This window comes from Talpa occidentalis, unplaced genomic scaffold, assembly GCF_014898055.3.
Source record: "Talpa occidentalis isolate TD23 unplaced genomic scaffold, MPIMG_talOcc4v2.1 talOcc4.11, whole genome shotgun sequence".
Taxonomy (NCBI): Eukaryota; Metazoa; Chordata; class Mammalia; order Eulipotyphla; family Talpidae; genus Talpa; species Talpa occidentalis.
Window position 1 is genome coordinate 36,094,785 of NW_023601104.1, and position 20,943 is coordinate 36,115,727.

Below are 20,943 nucleotides of genomic sequence, written 5' to 3' on the forward strand. Positions count from 1 at the left end.
AAACATTAAAAATAAGAGAAAATACTAAAAGTATCCAAAGAAAAAAGAACAAATTAACATTCAGGACAAAGTATATCCAGCTGACTTTTCTTCAAAAACAACAGATGATAGACTACAATACACAATAAATTTTTTTAAGATTTATTTATTTATTTATACAAGCACTGGGTACAGTCAGAAGCGCGGGAGGGTGAGAGAATTCACCAGAGCCAAAGCGGGGAACAGTACAGGCAGACTGACAAAATACACTGCTGAGTGGAGCAGTGGGCACGGCAGGAGGGGTCTGTTGCGCCAAGTGTGCCATCAGGGGAGGCCCACATAATAAATTTAAATGGCCGGAAAGAAAAAAAAAAACTGCCAGCCTAGAATTTCTAAGCAAAAATAACCTTTAAATAGGAAGGTCAAAATATATTTTCAGACAAACAAAAGCTGAGAGAACTCATTATCAACGTATATACAAGAAATGCCAAATGAATTTCTTCAGACTAAAAGGGAATAATCTCAAACCAAAAATTCTCAAACTAAAAAATATAATCCAAAATGAAAACAGAAAGCCCTTATTGACAAGACACAGAAGGAAAAAAAAAAAAAAAAACCCGTTGGATTTAAGAGATTATCTAAATTAAAGCACAGATAAAAAAGAATTAAACAAACAAGCAAGAAGATTCATTATTAAAGAGTCAAAGACTGGTGAGGCAATTCAAACAGTGTGGAAAAAGATGAAAAAGAGAATGGAAGAAATAGGAAAGGATGAAAAGCAACAAAAAAAATAGGTAACAAAACAATCATGTCCACACTCACCACTTCTATGCACTACCATACTGGAGGTAATAACCAGTACCCATGAAGTAAGGGGAAAGTCAAGGCATGAAGACTAAGAAAAAATTATCTTTAACCTCTAATAACACGACCTTATACACAGAGGATCCAAAGGAACAGACAGAAAAAAACTAATAATTTACTAAGTTCAAATGAAACAAGCTGAATATACACAAATAAAATAAATTCTATATATTAACATGACTTAACAGGAAAAATCAAGTTCAAAAAAAAGTACCACTTACATGACAGAATTGAAAAACAACAAACACTTAGCAATAAAGTTGGCAAGAAGATGGGAAAGACCTCTAAGCTAAAAACTATGAAACTTCACTGAAATTAAAAGCAATCTCAATAAATATAGATACACCATGTTCAAGAATAAGAATACTCAATATTATTAAGATGTAAAGTTTCCCCCAAGTTGATCTACAGATTCAACATAATCCCAATCAAAATGCAGCAAGTTATATTCCAAATACTGACACACTAATTATAAAGTTTATATGGAAAGGCAAAGACTCACAACAACCAGCATAATACTGAAGGAGAAAAACAAGGTTGGAGACTCAAACTACAGTACTTCAAGACAAGAACAAACAGATCGATGGAACAGAAATAGAGTGCCTGGAAATAGACCACGCAAATATAGTGGGTAGATCTTTAAAAGGCGCAAATGCAATTCAATAGAGAAGGGAAAAATTCTTTTCAACAAATGGGTGCTGGGACAACTGGACAGCTAGAAGCAAAAAAAAAAATTAACACAACACTTTCACAGAAAATCAACTGAAAATAGATCACAGCCTAAATGTAAAAAACTCTAAGACTCCCAGAAGAAAGTACAGGGAGAGGGCCTCCCTGATGGCACAAGGAGTTAAGATGCAACCTACAAAGCTGTCTGCAGCCACTGCAGCACGAGTTCGATCCCTGGCTGGCCAGAGAGCTACCCACATGGTGCAGCAGACCTCTCCTGTCTCACCCGCTGCTCCCCTCGGCAGTGTATTTCAGTCCGACTGCCTGTTCTGCTCTCCACTCTGTCTCTGGTGAATCCTCTCACCCCACCTCACCCCCAATGCCGCTCCACCCCTGGCACCTCTGCGCTGTACCTCAGCCCAGCTCTGGTATACATAAATAAGTCTTTTTTTTTTTTTTAAAGACTATTTTTTTTTAAGATTTTATTTTTATTTATTTATACAAGCACTGGGTATAGTCAGAAGCGTGGGAGAGTGAGAGAATTCACCAGAGCCAGAGCGGGGAGCAGAGCAGGCAGACTGATGAAGTACACTGCTGAGGGGAGCAGCGGGCGGCAGGAGAAGTCTACACGCCATGTGGGTCCCTCCTCTGGTGGCCGGGGAGCAGCCGGGGATTGAACCAGCGCTGCAGAGGCTGCAGGCAGCTTCGCAACCCAGAGCTCAACCGCTGCACCACAGGGAAGGCCCCATAAATAAATCTTAAAAAAAAAGAAAGTACAGGGAGAAATCTAAACAACTTTGGATTTGGTAATGATTTTTGAAATACAACATCAAAAGTAAGAGCATGAAAAAAATAACTGATAAATTGGACTTCATTAACATCAAATTCTATTCTGCAAAAAACCCTCTTAAAGAATGAAAAGACAAGTCAGAAACTAGGAAAAAATCTTTGCAAAGCACTTATCTAATAAAGGACTAGTATTCAAAATATACAAAGAACTCTTAGGAAATAACCCAATAAAATGAGCAGAAATAGGGAAAAGATTTCAATACCTCACCAAAGCATATACAAATTAGCAAATTAAAAGATGTTTCACACCAACTCATCAGAGAATTGAAAATTAAAATGAGATAGTACTACACACATATTAGAATAGCAAAAATCCAAAAGAAGCACATCACCAAATTATGGTGAGCATGGAGAGCAACAAGAGTTCTCATTTACTGTTGGTGGGAATGCAAAACAGTACAGCTACCCTGGAAGACATTTTGTCTTTTTCTTACAAACAAAGCAAACTCTTACAATATAATCCAGCAATCACACTCCTTGACATTTTTCTAAATGATTGAAAATTTATGGCCACACAAAAATCTGTACACAGGTGTTCACAGCTGTTTTTTTCCATAACTGCTAAAAACTTAGGGTCAAGATGTTCTTCAAAAAGTGAATGGATAAGCAAACTCTGGTATCCATGCAAGGTAATCGTGGTCAATAATGAAGAGAAATGAACTATCAGGTCATGAAAGTACACGGAAGAAGCTTACCTGTCTTTTTCTTTTACTAAATGAAAGAAGTCAAACTGACTCTGTAAAAAGCAGACATATGAAGACAGTAAAAAAGACCAGAGGTTTCCAGGGATTTGAAGAAGGGATAGAAGAATGAATAAGTGAAGCAGATTTTTAAGGCAGTGAAAATGCAATATACTATAATGCTAGAGATACAACTTTATAAATCTGTCAAAAGCCACAGAATGTACAATACAATGAATGAACCCTAATGTAAACTATGGAATTCAATTAATAATGAGTCAACATCTGCTCAATTGTAACAACTAATGCAAGATGTTAACAGGAAATTTGAGGGATAGAGTAAAGAAGTTTATGAGAATTCTATACTTTCTGCTTAATTTTTTTAAACCTAAAACTGCTTTTAATAAGACTGGAAATTAAAAATAATTTTTCACAATTATTATAAAACCTGTATACTTTAAAATTTAGGAACTTTGCTGAGTTTAAATTATATCTTAATTTTCAAGAATGAAACACTAAATGGTTTTTAGATCTTTTATTTGAAAATGGATATAGAACAAAGGACAGGCTATGACACCTTTTTTTATTTTTTATTTTTTTTTTAAATAATAAATTTTATTTTTATATTCCCCATACAATTGCAGCCCCCCCATTCTGACCCAAATCCCTCCCCTCCCGCCCCCGCCCCCCTAAAAGTGTCTCTGGTTCATAGTTTTTTGTTGATTTTGATTTTCACTTTCTTATATTTATTCATTTTCCTGGTCCCTTATTTAAGTTTTCTAGATTCCTGCTATGAGTGAGACCATCCGGTATTTTTCTTTTTCTTTTTGGCTTATTTCGCTGAGCATGATCCCTTCCAGCGCCATCCATGTTGCTGCAAATTGCATGTGTTTATCTTTTTTGAATGCTGAGTAATATTCCATGGTATATATGTACCACATCTTCTTGATCCAGTCATCTATTTTTGGGTATTTGGGTTGTTTCCAAAGCTTAGCTATTGTAAACAGTGCTGCTATAAACATAGGGGTGCAGGTGTTCTTTGGAATTGATGTTTCTGTGTCCTTTGGGTAAATACCTAGGAGTGGAATTGCTGGATCATATGGAAGCTCTATGTTTAGTAGGTCCAGAAATCTCCACACAGCTCTCCACAGTGGTTGGACCAGTTTGCACTCCCACCAACAGTGCAGAAGAGTTCCTTTTTCTCCACACCCTCGTCAACATTTGTTGTTGCTAGTTTTTTTAATATGTATGACACCTTTTTTTAAACAAGTTGATATATGTTCTACAAGTACATATATGTATATATAAGTAAACGCAAAAATATCTTAAAAGATATGTGCCAAATGAAAAGAGGAGCACTATAATGATGATAATATGGAAAAATAGCACCTCTACGAAAGGAACAAGATGGGGGTAAAGGGGAGAGATTGTCTACCTCATCTGCATGTGTTCTCTTTGTTAGAAGAATCTACTTTTTTTTTTCTAAATTGGTTATTCTAGGTTTTAGATGCAAACTTCAGAATTTAAAGAAAATTTTAAAATATATTCTAAACCTTTAAAAATAACCAGTGTTGGCATAAATTAACACTGGACATAGATCTTTATTACAATTATTTCCACTCTGTTTTTTTTAAGATTTATTTATTTATATAAGCACTAGGTACAGTCAGAAGCACACGAGGGTGAGAGAATTCACCAGAGCCAGAGCGGGGAGCAGAACAGGCAGACCAACGAAGTACACTGCTGATGGGAGCAGCGGGCGCGGCAGGAGAGGTCTGCGCGCCATGTGGGACCCTCGCCGCCCATGGCCATGGATTGAACCGGCACTGCAGAGGCTGCGGGCAGCTTCACAGCCTAGCGTTCAACCGCTGCGCCACTGGGGAGGCCCAATTATTTCCACTCTTAATAAGGTATTTTAAATACCTTATTAAATTGTGACAGACCAATTGTGACAGACCAGGCAAGGAACAAGTACTATTTGTTAATTCCTATTTTATCAATAACTCCATCTCTACAACCATTACAGTATTTCCACTGCACCCTACTTCTTTCATTATTTAGCTAACTCCTAAACCTGAAAAACAAACAAAAACACACCAAAAAAAAAAACTGGTATAGAATATGATGACTTGATGGCTACTACAGTAGTGAATTTCCAATACAATATTCAACAGCACCCATTATTTCAGAAGATGCAAAGTAATCTGAGATTACTTCTACATTAAAATTATGAAAGTATTATTATTATAAAACTATTAATACTATGAAAGATAACCCAATAAATCTATTAACCCATCAGAACTATCCCATTCTTGTTTTTTTCTTATATTCTTTTTTTTTCCTTATACTCTTTTCCACTATGCCTTTCTCTTGATAAAATTTAGATTCTATGCTATTCTTCTATTTGGGTTTACACTACTGCTATTATGAACTAAATTGAGTTCCTCCAAAACGCCACTGTTGAAAGTCTTAGGCCCGCAATATGACTGTATTTGGAGATAGTAACTTATTTTTTTTTTAAAGATTTACTTATTTATGCATACAAGAGCTGGGTATAGGCCAGAGGTGTGGGGGGTGAGAGGATTCACCAGAGATAGAGCGGGGAGCAGAACAGGCAGACTAACTGAAATACACTGCTGAGGGGAGCAGGGGGGCGGCAAAGAGAGGTCTGCTGCACCATGTGGGTTGCTCCCTGGCTGGCCAGGGATGGAACTCATGCTGCAGAGGCTGAGGATTGCTTCATAGCGCAGTGCTTAACCCCTTGCACCATCAGAGAGGCCCCTGGAGATAGTAACTTTAAAGAGGTAATTATATTAATAGTTAAATGAGGTCACCAGGGTAGGACCCTAATTCAACAGGATTATAGGTGCTCTTATAAAAGAGGAAAAGAGGGCCTCCCCTGGTGGGGCAGGCGGTTGAGCACCACGCTGTGAAGCTGTCCACAGCCTCTGCAGCGCCGGTTCAATCCCGGCCTGCCGGCGAGGATCACACATGGCATGGCAGACCTCTCCTGTTGTGCCCATTGCTCCCATCAACAGTGTATTTCATCAGTCTGCCAGTTCTGTTCCCCACTCTGTCTCTGGTGGGTCCTCTTACCCTCCTGTGCATCTGGCCTGTACCCCGATTCTTGTATAAAATAAATAAAATAAATCTTTTAAAAAAAAGAGGAAAAGACACCAGGGATACACTTGCACAGAGAAAAGGACATTTAAGGACACAGAGAAAAGGTGGCCCTCTGCAAGCCAAGGAGAAGTCTCAGAGAAACCCAACCTGTCAACACCTTGACTTCCTGCCTGGAGGACTGGGAGACAATAAATTTCTGTTGCTTAAGTCACCCAGCTTGTGGTATTCTGTTACAGTAGCCCTAGAAAACTAATACAATGATAAAGAAGTCTTCAGTATACAATTATTAATATACCTTAATTTGACACTGCGTTACAATGAATGCTATAGGATACAAACTCTAGTTTTCCACACTCGCCTATAAAGAACAATGTCCTCTGTACCTAGTGACACTAAAAGTTTCAAAAAATATATTCAAGTTCCCTTCTCTTCTATCCCAACTGTAATAATCTGATTTCTACTTAGTATTTTTCATTGTCAAAGGTCTTTTCCAACATACCTTCAAATCTGTAATCTTATAGTTCCCACTTGCCACTCTAACACATACTACACACACACACACACAAACACACACACACACACACATATACCCATCACTCACTCAGTTCCGAGCTGTTTCATGTATATTTCTCACTCATGGCACTGTTAACATTAGGCATTTTAGAAGCATCACCAACCAAAGAGCTAGCTAGGTAGTTCTAGTCACTGAGCAAACTGTTTCTGTTGATTATCTTATTGCTCACACCAAAAAGCTGTTATTTTATGACTACTGCAGTTGTTTCTCCAGTTGGGAAAATTCTAATGTTTACTCTCTGTAGCTAATTAAAGTGAAAAACACTGCTATCTCTAAAAAGAGCCCAGGCCTGGTATCAACAAAACACTTGCTGAGAGTTGATTTTTCTACTTACATTGATATGTCTGTGCCCATTATCCAGTCTTCCAGACTCCCTTCTCTGACCAATGATGTGCATTTCTGCAAAGCAATAGCCTTCCAAAGGTAAAAATATCATCAGAGAACCCCTTACTAATTTACTCAAAAATAGGCCTAAAATTTTGTTCTAATTGGAAGTGTAACCTGAATAATTAAGCTGAAGCTTCAAAATACTCAGCAAATGTTGCCTTACTGCCTCAAGAATCAAAAAATTATGGGAAAAATATGGGATTTTTATTAATTCAAGATATTTACCTTAACAGCAATGTTGCCAGACCACTTATAAAAAAGTTCAACCTTAAAAATTTTTTGATCTTTGGTCCTATCAAAGAGACACCATCACTCATTATGTCAAAAACTATATTGTTTCGGGCCTCCCCGGTGGCGCAGCGGTTGAGCGCTGGGCTGTGAAGCTGCCTGCAGCCTCTGCAGCGCTGGTTCGGTCCGGCCACTGGCGAGGGTCCCACGTGGTGCGCAGACCTCTCCTGCTGCGCCCGGGGCTCCCCTCAGCAGTGTATTTCATCAGTCTACCTGTTCTGTTCCCCACTCTGGCTCTGGTGAATTCTCTTACCCTCCCATGCTTCTGACCGTATCAGTGCTTGTATAAATAAATAAATAAATAAATCTTTAAAAAAAAAAAAAAAAACTATATTGTTTCAATGGCTTAAAATGAGATTCTCATCAATCTTGTCTCTTTCTTTTTTTTAAATTTATTTATGCATAGAAGAACTGGATTGTAGGCCAGAGGTGAGGGAGGTGAGAGGATTCACCAGAGACAGAGTGGCGAGCAGGACAGGCGGATCTACTGAAATATACTGCTGAGTGGTGCAGTGGGTGAGACAGAGAGTTAGCTCCCAGGCTGGGGATTTCATGCTGCAGTGGCTGCAATAGCTTGATAGCGCTGGGCTTTAACCCTGCGCTACCGGGGAGGCCCCCTTACTTCTATTTTAAGCTGTGAGACAACGATGCTAAATTAATAACTTACAAAACTGAGTATCCAAGAAAAAAGTTAATTATTATACTGCACAGCAATTAGAATCAGATACAGAACAAGTCATAAATTATTTATTAGCATGCAATAAAATTTCAGCTATTCTGAACTTTTACAGAAGTCAGCAAACTGGAATTTCAACTCCTTAAGCATTAGAAGTTGGTGTTTTCAAATACTCTGGATGAAATTATTTCTGCAACATAATTGTAACTTTTTACCTTTTTAAGCAGAATATACTGAATTTACATATTTAAGAATTTGGAATTGCATAATAAATATCAATTTTGATATGAGTGATAATTCTCAGAAAGTACTAATACATATTATGTCAATACATATTATAAACAAGGTTGTCTGTCCCTATCCTCAATGTCACTAGCTTGGTTTACTTTTACTTTATAGAAGAGCTTTGTATGCTGTCTTCTTAACCTATAAATGTTCTCAGTGCTGCTTTTAATCTATGTGACCTTAGGAACCAAATACTTATTTCAATTGTCTAAAATAAGACTAACCACTAAATGAAAGCCTGAGGGACTCTCAGGTAAGCACAGCAATGTTTTCCCACATACCATCAAATCTGTAATCTTATTGTTGCCACTTTTTGTGCAATACTCTTTGCACATTGTTTTTCAATATAATTCGTGGTAAAAACATGGACTTCATAGTCACACAGGGGTTCAGACCCTACTTTTAGTACTTACTAGCTATGTAATCCTAGGTAAATAATAAACCATTTTCCCTAAATGCTTGTCTACCTGTTTTTTAAAAATCATGATCACTTCACAATTGTTATGAAATTAAATGTGATACAGTACACAAGAAACAATGACTGCAATATATTCGGTACACAACAAAAAAATACCAGATGGTCTCACTCATGGCAGGAATTTAGAAAACCTAAATAAGGGACCAGGAAAAAAAACTAATTATAATAAAGTAAAAATCAAAACCAACAAGCAACTATAAATCAGAGACACACTGGGGTGGGAGTCAAAACAAAGTGGGTGGGAATTGTACTGGGACTATAACCAAGATGCAAATGCATACATTGTGCAAAAATGAAAAATGTAAAAAATATATAAGATAAAAAAAGTCAACTTCTATCTTTGATTCATATAGTTAACATGGCAAATTTACTGAATTTTACTCTTTTATAGACTCAACAAAACTTTCCACTTCTTTTCCAACATTTTCAATTCTTGAGTATCTACATATGATGTTAGCTTTCCCTGCCAAATAGCTTTGAATTAATGTCTTTCTTGTCTTCTGTAACTGAGATACTACTCCCGTATGGCCCAAGCAGCAAAAATTCTTAAAATGTACTGGGAGCATGGAGAAAAATGTGCAATCCTAAGTGCTTACATTCTTATATCATAAATAAGATTCTTAAAGTCAAAGACTCTATCTGCTATTTACTACTAATATAACTTAGCAGCATACTCTTACACTCTCTGAGGCTCAATTTCTTCATATTCAAAGTCTCTCAATCTCCAACTGAGAGCCAATTAGTTAGAACAAAACACCACTGAAATTTTTTAAGACAGAAAATATGTATTCTTAAAATTATCAAAGAGCTGACAAAATATTAAGGAATTATAAAGCCAAAACATAAGAATGGGCAGGAATTCAGAGAGACAAGCAGAGTGCTGGTCAAGTTAGCCCTGACTGAAGTCAAACTTAGTCTTTGGTTTTCACAGTTTCATAAAGATAGAAGCTTAAGCCAGGCCCACCCAAGGCAGTAAGTCTGATAAGAGACACTATACCATACAACTGGAGGCCAGAAAATAAACCAAAATAAACTTGTTCCATTCTAACCGATGCCCTAAAAACTATAAGGAAAGTTGCCTTGGCATTGAGTTGTAAAAGAAAGGGGAAAGAAGAGTTCCCAGTAAGTTATAACTTTTTCTATAAAGAGCCAGATATAAATAGTTTGGGCTTTGGATACAACCACTCATCTCTGTCAGAGCATGAAAACAAACACAGACAACAGAGGAAAAAATGGGCATGGCTGTGTTCCAATAAAACTTTATTTATGGGCACTAAAATTTGAATCTTACATAATTTCACAAGTCTCACAATATTCTTCTTTATATCAACCATTTAAAAATGTAAAAACCATTCTTGGGGGTCCCTCTGGCAGCATTAGGGCTTAAGTCTCAGCACTACTGCTGCCTTGAGTTCGATCCCTGGCCTGGAAGCTAACCTACAAGGTGGAGCAGCAAACCTCTCCTGTCTTGCCTGCTGCTCCCCTTAGCAGTGTATTTCAGTAGATCCGCCTGTCCTGCTCCCCACTCCGTCACTGGTGAATCCTTTTGCTCCTCTCCTCACAACTCTGGTCTACACCCCAGTTCTTTTATGCGTAAATAAATAAAAATAAATCTTTAAAAAAAAAAAATTCTTGGCTTGTAACCTTACAAAAGCAGGTTGCACAGGCCACAATTTACCTTGACTTATAATCTGAAGACACATACCACCACCTCACACATACACAAACACACACATACAGATTTGTAGTCCCAATTCACATCACCTGAATGACACACAAAATAAACCCCAAGTAATAGGCATCTAGAGGTTGCATATGCAAATATCACAAAAAAATGGCTCAAGAAAAGTTATTTAGACCAAGCAAGAAGAAAACAAAGAACTATGAATGAAAAAAAAGCAAACAAAGGCTAGAAACGTATCTGCAAAAAATTTTAGATACTGGATATGATCAACAAAAAATATAAAATAATTACTAATGTTTAAACCGTTAAAAGCAATAAACAAGCCTGAAAATATCTTAAAGGAATTATAAAAAATAAACCTGGAAGATTTGAAAAAAGAACTAAAAAGAACTTCTAAAATTGTAAAACATCAAACTAACATTAGAAAATGAAGTTTTGGGGCCTCCCTGGTGGCGCAGGTGGTTGAGCGCAGCGCTGTGAAGCTGTCCGCAGTCTCTGTAGCGTGGGTTCCACCCCGGCCGGCCGGGCGAGAATCCCACATGGCAAGGCAGACCTCTCCTGCCTTGCCCGCTGCTCCCCTCAGCAGTGTATTTCATCAGTCTGCCTGTTCTGTTTCCCGCTCTGTCTCCAGTGAATCTTCTCATCCTCCTGCACATCAGGCCTGTACCCCGGTTCTTGTAAAAAAATAAAAAATAATAATAATAATAAAAAGGAAAATGAAGTTTTTAAAAAGAAAATCAGTGAACTAAAAAAAGCTTCCGAAAAAATTATCTATAGTGAAAGAAGAAAAATATTTTAAAACAAGGCTAAGAAATACGCATGAAAGAGATCTAATAATCTAATAAATGTATAAATTGGAGGTCCAGAAAATGAAAATAGTAAAATAAATGCTAAGACCATGCTCTTTGTAAATAAATAGAAATCAGTAAAAAAGATGACTGAGAGTAACAAATGAACTCTTTCACATTAATTTATACTCCATCCCACATCTTTTACAATGTAATAGCAACATTTTCCCCTATGTTCTCTGCCCCTGGAGCTTGAATGGACATCTTTAACTATTTCAATCAACAAAATGCAGTGAGTGAGGCTGAGTGACTTCTAAAGGTTAGGTCATGAACGGCAACATGGCTTCTACTTGGTGCTTTCTCCCTCGGGAATTCCAGCAACCATACAAAACAGGGAAAAATCCATGTGGAAAGGAATGAAAGCCAAACTGATAAGGTGAGCACCTCCTTAATTCCTGACCCACAAAACTATGAATGATAATCCACTGCTTTGGACTTGACTTACTGTGGCACAATAGATAACAGACCAATTAGGAAATCCCTACAGAGTTGTAAATTTACAAATATAACCTTAAATAACCCATGTGATAAATAAGTAAACAGAAAATATTCTGAACTATAACAGAAACACATTTCAAAACCTGTGAGATGCAGCTGAAAGCAATACTTTACAGGGACATGTATAACCCTAAATGGTACAATGGGAAAAAAACTAAAGAACTGTCTATTCAGGAAGATAGAAAAGGGATGGTAAAATAAAGCTACAAGTAAAAGGAAGTAACAGAAATGAGAAATAAAAGAATTATATAATAGAAAGCGCCAAGAAAGCCAGAAGTTAAGGTCTTTTAGTAAAAAAAATCTTCCCTTAAGCAAATTCCAGAGCCACATAGCTTTACCTCCAAGTTCTCCCAAATACTCAAAAAAAAATCAAAACTTAAATAAATTCTCTTTATGAGGCTAACATAACTGAAACCCAAAAACCTGACAAAGAAAAATCATAAGCCAATTTCACTCCTGAACTTTTATGCAAAAATCAAAAACAAATATTAGCAAACAAAATCTAGCTACATAATGTACAATAATCAAATTAGTTATAGCCCACGAAAGCAAAGAGAAATAAAATATGTGGGGGGAATGGGGGTGGAGGTAGAGGGAGTAAATGTAATGGCAATGGAGCTTTGGTGGTAGGTAAATGAAGCATGTGCACAAGTTGAAGTGTGATGCTATACTGAAATTACAGTTTTATAAATGAATGGTTAATCAAAAAAATTTGATTTTTAAAAAAGATTTTTAACAAAAAGATGATTAATATAATCAATCATATTTTAAGAAATGCAAAAAAAATCAGGTTTTTTTTCATGCTTCAAAGGGAATGGCTGTAAACTAGGAATAAAAGAAAACTTCCTTATTTTGATAAATGGTATCTAAAAAAAAAACCTACAGCATACCTAAGGAGAAAAGCTGAACATTTTTTCTTTGAGATCAGAAAGAAGACAAGGAGGATACCAATCAACCTATGTCAACATTATACTGTATATCGTAGGCAGCACAGGAAAATAAGAAAAAATAATAATAAAAGGTATAAGGATAAGAAATTCTTGTTTTTAACAAAACTTATTTGCACATGATATAATTGTATACGTGGAACATCTGGAACACTCTACAGACAGCCTCTCATTAACCTTTATAATTTATGAAATACAACTTTTATATCTCTCTGTATCATCAATAATCACAAAATAATTTTTTAAATATATCACTACTTATAAGTACATTAGAAAATATGAAATGTTCAGGAATAAACATAACATACAAAACAGATACGGAAACAAAACTTTATAATGAATTATTGCAGAAATGGAAAGATAATCAATGATCATAGATTAGAAGACTACATTGAGTCTTCAATGTAAGAAAAAAATGTCAGTTCTCTGAAATCAATGTGTAGAATCAATCAATCTCTATAAAAATCCCAACTCTTGTTTTTATGTTGAATTGTTTGCTAGATTTTTTGTGAGGTTTGACACAGTGATTCTAAAATATTCACAATGGGCCCAAAATAGTCATACTTTCCTGAAGAACAACAGCAAAGTCGGTAGCCTTGCCCTACAAGATAGCAAAACTTATAAGGCTGTAAGTAGCAAAGACAGCATGTTACTAGTACAGGGGTAGATGAACAGACCAATAGAGCAGAGGAGCAAGTTAAGAAACAGACCTACACGTATATGGGTATTTGCGGCACTGCTGAAAAGCGGAGAAAAGATGAATTTTTCAAAATTGATGTTGGCACATTTGAGTATTCTTTTGGCATGGAGAAAACCAAAACTAGACCTCACACGGTCCACAAAATCTACCCTAGGTAAAAACCAAATTTGTAAAAGACTAAAATTTAAAAATTCTTAAAATATAGAAGAATATTTTCTTTATCTCAGGTTAGGAAAGGGTTTCTTTAAAAGGCTTCAACAGACACCATAGAGAGTGAAATAACAAGACAAAATTCTTTTAATTATGTAACTGAAGAACCAGTAACCAAAACACACAGCATCTCTAAAGTGAAAGAACAGACCACCTAAAAGGAAAAAAAAAAACTGGCAAACAACTTTAACAGGCATTTCATAAGAATACTCAGAAATATCAATGTATTTGGGCATAGAGACACTTTCTTGCCCCTAAATATTAGGTGATTTATATCAGTGTTTTATGGCACCTGGGTTGAGAAGGGTTAATAAATGATTTACCAACTTTCTCTCCTTACAAAGAAAAACTACAAAAGAAGCTCAATTTCATTAGTAATCATAGGCATACAAATTAAAATCATGATACACCATCATCAAACCCTTCAGATTGGCAAAAAAATTAGGAGTCTAACAATAATACTATATTGAGAATGTCAAGCATACAATGTGAAGTATAAACTGAAATTAAAACTTTGTAATTTTTTGCCATTATCAAATTGGAATTTACATGCATATCTTGCAACCCAGCGATTCCATTCCTAGGAATTCTAGAAAAATATTTGCTACTTGCAACTATCAAACAGGTACAAGAACACTCATCACAGAATTGTTGATATAACAAGAAATTGATGTCAACTCAAAGGTCCAGCAAAGCGAGAATAAAAAAACTGTACTGTAATCACACAACAGAATACATTTCCATGATGAAATCTAATGAACCACAACTAACTACTGAAATATAGAATAAATTTCACAAAAGCTGAACTTAATTATTTTAAATCACATAAAATACTCAGATAAGTTCAAAAACAAGGAAAATTAAACTATACTGTTTAAGGATATATAACCCAGGATTTTATATTATGAAGCAAAGCAAAAAATATATAGTCATAAAGGTCAGGAAAATAGTTGCCTACACAAAGGAGGATATATTGACAAGGACAAGGGGAAGGTGAGGCAAGAGAAGAGGCAGTTCTGGTTTCCTGGCTTAGTTGATGACAATACAAATATTCATTTCATAAGTACATTAAACTACACATATTTTATTCACTCTTGAATATGTGAGCAAAAGGAAAAGTAGCTACTGCATATGATTGCTATGATAATTTATTACAATAAAGCAACTTATTAACCATGGTACCTAGTATGCATGCCAAAAAAAAAATAGCACTATCAAAATTATTTAACTTTTTTTTTTTAAAGATTTATTTATTTATTTATACAAGCACTGGGTACAGTCAGAAGCACGGGAGGATGAGAGAATTCATCAGAGCCAGAGCGGGGAACAGAACAGGCAGACCAGTGAAATTCACTGCTGAGGGGAGCAGCGGGTGGGGCAGGAGAGGTTTGCGTGCCATGTGGGACCCTTGCCGGCGGCCAGGGATCGAAAAGGTGCTGCAGGGGCTGCGGGCAGCTTCACGGCCCAGCACTCAACCACTGCGCCACCAGGGGAGGCCCAAAATTACTTAACTTTTTGTATCCTCCAAAGTACCTACCATAACAAATTGCTACTGTAAGATGTGCAAATATTTTGTTACTAAATAAAACAAATTCCTTTCAATTGCTAAAGAAAATTTAGATCTGAATGATTATGGTTTCCTAATTTCCAATTTCTATTTCATGTGCCCCAGAGGTTGAATTCCTTGTATCCCAAAGTTACCCCTCCCCTTCTCCCTTTAGTCTTCCTGATGGCTTACTTTTTACACTCATAAGTATATCTTATCTGCCTTACTAGACTGTAAGTAACAGTCCTTGAGTGCTTGGAATCCTGTAATTTGAGAGATATTAAGACAGAGAAGAAGAAGAAAGGCTAAAATTAAGGAGAGGGGAAGTTGTGGGGAAAACCAGTGTGGACATAACTTGAGTATCTTTAGATGAGAACAGCCAGAACACAAGGTTTTTAGTTCCAGCACTTCAAGCAGTCAGGAAGCACAGGGAGAGAAATTTGATAAATGATTTATTGACCCTTCTGTCCCAGGTACCACAAAACAATTAAAGGAGATAAACACTGATATTGTAACAGGGTGGTCCCCAGAAAAGGGGGAGATTCCAGGTTTTTTTGGTCCTACCCAAAAGGGAGGTGGAGCTGAGCAGGGAGAGAAAAAGCTGAAGAGGAGACTGAGGAAAAAAAAAAAGCAGAATAAAGAGCCAAAGGAGACCTGGAGGAGGCACATGAAGCCGAGAGACATGTAAAGAAAATACACTTGCCTTTTGGTCGTGGACTGATTGACACAAATGTGAGTAAGAGACCCGTGGGGAGGTGACAATGATGGTTTTTGTCTTGATTTTCATTTTGCTCTTTTCCCTCCAGACTTGTCTGGTTGTTTCTGATCCTTTTCTGTGGGTCCCCACTGGATGGTGCTTTAGACTTGTGGCAGGCTTTGGGGCCTTGCTCTGGGCCAATCCCATTTGGATGGACTTTTACCCACGAGGGGATGGGTAACTTTGGGTGCTTGATTTAAAAACTATATTCTTTGCCTTTACTGTATTGTTTCCTAATTGTATTAAAGATCCTTCCAATTAAAGTCTCATTTGTTCTGTGCTGATGCGGCAAATGGCAGAACCCATTTAGAGCAGGCAGGTTTGCAGGGTCTGGGCTGCCCCTCTCCCTGCCCTGTAACAGAATCAATGTCAATCACCAAATATTTAAAAACAAGTCTCTACGACCAAATAGATGTACTTCTGACATTCTCTTAACAACAACAAAGCATAACAGTAAAACCCTCTCTAACTATAAGGAATTCCCCAATTAGGAGGGGAGGCAGGGAAGGAAAAGGTTCAGAACAGTATGTTACCTTTGGTGTATTAAAAGAGACTATACACATATATCTTATTTTCGAAAGAAAAAAAACATTAGAATGACTGAGCAAAAACTTACCAAATTAATCTATTATATGGGGAATAAGGAGGAAAGAGAGTCAAAAAGGATGAGTGACAAATACCTTCTGCTATGATTTCTCCTTTTGAACTACATTAAGTATTTTACATATTCAAAGGATAACATTATATTTTAAAAAAGCAGCAAACCCCAAAATGAAAAACAAACGGATGGACTTAACTACACATCAAATTAGTAACAATTACACTAAGAAACAATGATTTCAACTTTTGAATATTGTACTAACAGTAAGTATAATGGTATTCATTTTAAGGATAAAATGAAATGCAAAGAAATTTTAAACTTCTCCAAATAGTTTCGTTTCAAAACCACTTTAGGTATACTTAGAAGAAAACAAATAAATATATCGATGTTAATAAATACTAAAAATTTCATTGTAAAGGAGATTAAAACTAAAGTAACTTTAAAAAACACAAAGGGCCTCCATGGTGGTGCAAAGGGTTAAGCAACACACTGTGAAGCAATCCACAGCCTCTGCAGCATGAGTTCCATCCCCAGCCAGCCAGAGAGAAACCCACATGGCGAAGAAGACCTCTCCTGTCTCGCCCGCTGCTCCCCTCAGCAGTGTATTTCAGTCAGTCTGCCTGCTCTGTTCCCCACTCTCTTTGGTGAATCCTCTCACCAGCCCCCACCCACCGCATCTCTGGCCTGTACCCAAGCTCTTGTATGCATAAATAAATAAATCTTAAAAAAAAAAAAATGAAGAAACATGCATTGTTAAATCTGATTTAGAACTATCAATATGATCTCATGCTTCTATCCTGTCCTGACAAGAGTCCAGAAGCAATGACAGACCCTTAACAAGAAGCATAATTAGCATCCAAATACTGGTTTCTAAAATTAGCCTCCAATTTAAAGAAACAGGACTCCTTAGAGAAACTGCTGATGCCAGTCTAAAGGAGGAAAAGTCCATGAGGAGCCAAGATATCCCATACCCAAAAGTATGAATCACTCACTAATGGGTTTATGCAAAAAGAACACAAGAGTCAGCTTAAGGCGGCTCCCAGTGTCCTTATTTCAGATAATTGGAATATCAAAAAGAACAACGTTTGTAACTAATTTTAATGCAACAAAAATTCAAGACACCACAAAAAAACTCATTTGCTACCATTAGTAGATGTGGAGTACTCCAACTCCTCACTCTAAAAAAGAGTAAGAACTAAGCATTTACATACTCTGCCCTTGTAGGAGGTATAGTAGTTCATTCCCAGTTGATGAATACAATAAAGTTATCATTAACTAAAAAGTAGTAACTAATAAATATAATTTAAAAAAGATTACAAAATTAGAAAAATCCCCATTTTTCAACTTCCACTTAAATAACTGATAGGCCTAGGGTTCAACAAAAGATTTGCTAAATTAAGAAAGAATGTTAAAGAATTTATTGGTATAATACCAAAGTATCACCACTACAGGTTACTGTTAGTAACAGGAGGAAAAAATTTACTTTTACAATGAAGAAATACATAAACACCACCTTAAACCTCATAAAATTTACATCACTAATATTTACATTATGTACCGCCCATATAGTATGCAACATAAAATAAAACATCACCTATGTATCTTAGTCAAGTCTTTAATACATAATTTCCAGTTCACAGTGAACAGAGGAACAAGTTAAACAATAGCACAAAGAAACAATCAGATTACTCTGGAAAACAAGCCATTTCTGTAACTGTCTTGTCAAAATTTCATTACCATAAGGATGGGGGTAAGGGGAAGGAAGTGTTCTAAGCTAAAAGAAACTAAAAAGATGATCAAACTCAGTGCAAAAAGCCTGACTGAACTCTGATTTGAAAAAAATCATTTTATGGAAAAATTTAAATACAGACTGAATATTGAATGTTACTAGTAAATTATTGTTATTTTTCTTAGGTGTTGGTAATGGTACTGTGGTGGGGTAGAAATATTTATTTTCTTAAGAAATATGAGCTTTTGAAGTATTTTGAGGCAAACATCATTAATATTTGCAACTTTCAAATGGTTAGGTGAAAGTAAATATACACACATGCGTGTAGAAAATGGCAGCTTCTCAATCTAGCCAGCAGATAAACTTACGTTCTTTGTTCTTATTATTCCAACTGCAATATTTTCTAAGTTTTATTATAAAAAATTAAGAGAGACAAGAAGAGAACTAAAAGAAGGCAGAATTGCAAAAACCAAGTAACCAAGTAATAAAGTAAACTAAGTAATAAACAACTGACCTAGAATTCATTTTTAAACATATCCAGTCACCTGAAAAAATGTCTCCTTTACATTTAAAAAAAAATTCCACAGATTACTCAGCTCACTATCATCTGATCAATATAAGTAAACAGATTTCAAACAAATACTTACACACTACAAACAGCAATAGTACTACAATCTGTCAATGATTTAAGGAATGTTTGTCATTGGCAAACAGAACATGTTATAACACACACTGAATCAAAATACATTCTAGCATCCATTAATCTTAGATTATATAGTAAATCTTTTAGAAAAGCTTCCTTTTGAAAAACTTTTAATTGAAAAAATGATCACCTGAAGGATAACTAGATACACTATCTTTCTAAGATTAACTTCCATTGGCACAAATTTCAGTCATTTATTCTAAAAGCCACACAATGAAATTCTTTACATTCTTGATCTCATATTTAATCATAAGTAGAAATTCAAAGGGGAAAAGGAAAACTTGTAGAGTATCAATTATGTGTTTAGTGATTTACATAGTGTTTAACTGATGATAATTTTGTTAGGTAAAATATTCCCATTTAAAGATGAACTTTCTTAACTTTCTGAAGCACAGAAATGTTAAGTAATTCGCCTTTAAGAGGCAGTTCAAAAGTGATGCGGTTGCAAACTGAATCAAGGTCTGCTGGAAATTCAGGTCTAAATATCCATATTCTTTCCACTTACTTGGTCTTAACAGATCTGTATTTATAGACAGAAAAGCCATTTTTTAAAATATTCTTAAAAAGAATATTTTCATGTTCAAAGAACTACATTATCTTGAAATTTAAAAAAAAAAAAACCTCAGAAAGTATACCCTAAAAATTACTGCTAGTTACAAAATAAGAACCGATTTTGAGCAAGTCAGCTGTCTATGACATAGGACAGCAAGGCCTTTCCTCACTGGACATGTAAAATTATACTCCAGTTGCCCGGTGGATGACCCCACTTCCAAAATATGCTAGCACCATAATTCACATTAAAACCGAGAGGCCAAACAGCATTCAGAGGTGCTTAACAAGTTTACTATACCCATCTCAACCATGTACCACTCAAAATAGGTTACTTCAATAAATATATTTTAATCTATCATAGTCTTTTTGGTCATTCTATTAAATAAATAAGAAAATCTACCTAAACATAAATACCTCAAAACTAAATATCAAAATACTAGCATGTGATTGTGAACTTGTCTACTGAATTAAAGTATGCCAAAATTACATTTCATAACATAAAACAAGCGAAGTGGTAATAAATTATATATGTTCTTTCTATAAAATCAAAATTCTAATACCTGTATCATATATGTGTAGATATACACAACAAAATATGTTGAGAAATTTGTATGTTAAAGAATTTTCCATTTAAAATTAAGTCCTCTTTGAACTCCGTTAGTGACAAAAAGCAGACAGGAGGTGCTAATGAAGCTGTAATATTCTGTATCTCAGCATCAGTTACATTGGTGTGTTCAATTGGTAAAAATTCACTGAGCTGTCTATTGAAGATCTGTGTACTTTTTTGTATACTTAGTAATTTATTTAAAAAAATTATTTTAAAAAAATCATCAACCTAAAACCCTGTCTTACTACATAGCAGGGATACAAAGAACTTAAAAGCCCAGTAAAGAAAACAGACAAATAATTAGCCAATTTCACTAGACAGGTATGGATAAAAACACAATGTACCACAGGAGTACACAGGGATTTCACCTAATCTAACCTGGAAGAAGTAAAGGACAGCTTCCTGAAGCTACACCTGAATTGAGTCCTGAAGGTCAGAACGAAGTCAGTCCAGCAAAGAGAGGCGGGGAGAAAGGGGACAGAGAACAGGACAGGACAGGAAATAGCAAGTGCAAAAACAAGAGAAAAAGTACATTATCTGAAAGGAAGCCTAAGTTCAGTAAGAGCGGTTCAAAGAATTTAAGAAAAAGAGCAAGATGGAAACCTAGAGTCAGATCATGATGAATCTCATACACATCAAGCTACAGTTTCAGCTTTATCCTGAGAGCAATGAAAATGAACTTAAGATCTTTTATTTTTTTTTTGCACTT

At 35.8% G+C, this 20,943-nt stretch overlaps 1 protein-coding gene across 11 annotated transcripts in view; it reads right to left on the reverse strand.

Moving 5' to 3' along the window:
* MYO9A (myosin IXA) overlaps window positions 1-20,943 on the reverse strand; it is a 191,763-nt gene that overhangs the window by 166,045 nt on the left and 4,775 nt on the right. Inside the window, exon 1 of one of the 11 annotated variants that reach the window (XM_054688561.1) lies at window positions 10,956-11,197. The exons of the other annotated variants lie outside the window; for them this stretch is intronic. The gene's annotated coding sequence lies outside the window, so the exon portion shown is untranslated. Of the gene's footprint in view, window positions 1-10,955; window positions 11,198-20,943 lie in introns of those variants that run through there. 11 annotated transcript variants of the gene reach the window in all.